Raw genomic sequence first — 1,504 nt, 5'->3', positions numbered from 1 at the left:
AAGTTAGTTCGGGCGTCCTGGTTACGTGGCACTTACGGGAATCGCCACGCCTTAGACAGGTTCCTCACTTCACCGATTCTCGGTGCCGTCTCCGACCTGGTGATCTACTGAGGACAGTATTCTTGAGCTTCAAGATGCGATTATGTGAACAAACCTTTGAAATGAGACTTAGGAAATAACAGAAGAAAAATTTCAAGCTTTGTTTTAGATATTGTTTGCCTATAATCACCCCCAGATCAAAAACATCTAACATTACCCTTTTCCTGCAACGCCTTTTTGTTTTACATGTTTTGGGCCATATCGATTTTAGACTGGCCTCTTAAAATGTTTGTTTGGCTTTTGAAATGGAGTGTTTAGGATTTTTGAAGGGTGAGGATGGGGTAGGTAAAAATAGAAAACAGAAAAGAACGATTGGCTGAGAATATTTTTCCATCCTATTAAAAAAAGTTGAGCGCTAAGTGTGACTAAGGTTGTGCTAACATGTGCCAGGCACCATTATTCTTTATATATATTACATATATTAAACCTGGGCATCGTGAAAAAACTAAGGAAGGTTATCAGTAAATAGTGGAACAAGAAACGAATCCGCCAAAACAATCTGTGGCAGAATGGACAAACCTTTTAATTCATTGAAGATACCATGTTATGTCATGGGTTAGTAAAGCTTTTGTCCATGCCACTCTTCCTGTCTGTAATTAACTTCCTCCATTCTGTCACTGTAAACTCCTACTCATACTTTGAAATCCCCTTCCAGCTGACCACTCAGAAGTCTTCCCTAAACACCTCCTGTTACAGAATTCATCACTACTTGCTTCATGCTGCTGTAGCTAATGCATGATGTATTACTGTTTTAGTAACAAGGATGCCTTACAGTTTGGCATACAACTATTTTGCCTCCCAGTGTATCCCTAGGGTGCAAATGTTTGAGCCTCACAAACTAGTAATAGAGAACCCAGAGGTGTGAACTGTCCTCCCCCCACAACTCCCTCTCCTCCATGCCTACAGCCCAGCAGTGCTTGAGAGCTACCTGAAGGGAAGTCTGGCGGCTCAGTCTAATGGCTGAGGCAGAGGATAAATGCAACAAAACAGGCCATGTGTCCCCGGTTCCTGGAAGATGCTTCGCTTATTTTCTGGGGGTGGGCTCACATACTCCAGAGCTAACAGGAAGTACTCATGGCTGAATTCTCAGTCACCTCAGCAAGTGTGGCAATGAGGACTTATGGGTTAAGCTACAGGATGTCTGTGGGTGAGGGGTGGCTCAGGGGCAAGGCAGCAAAGCTATTTAGCAGATGTGAACAGCCTTGCCCTCAGGGGGCACTTGCCAGGAGGTCAGTGCAGTGTCAGAATTTGGCCAGAGTGGGTCCCTATTGGCCTGTTCCAATGTCACTCTGAGTCAGGGTCCCTCAGTTCAGTTCAGTTCAGTCGCTCAGTCATGTCCGACTCTTTGCGACCCCATGAATCGCAGCATGCCAGGCCTCCCTGTCCATCACCAACTCCTGGAGTT

This window comes from Ovis canadensis, chromosome 6 (genome assembly GCF_042477335.2).
Source record: "Ovis canadensis isolate MfBH-ARS-UI-01 breed Bighorn chromosome 6, ARS-UI_OviCan_v2, whole genome shotgun sequence".
In the NCBI taxonomy this organism is placed as follows: Eukaryota; Metazoa; Chordata; class Mammalia; order Artiodactyla; family Bovidae; genus Ovis; species Ovis canadensis.
The sequence above is the reverse complement of the archived record's forward strand: the minus strand, read 5'-3'. Positions refer to the sequence as shown.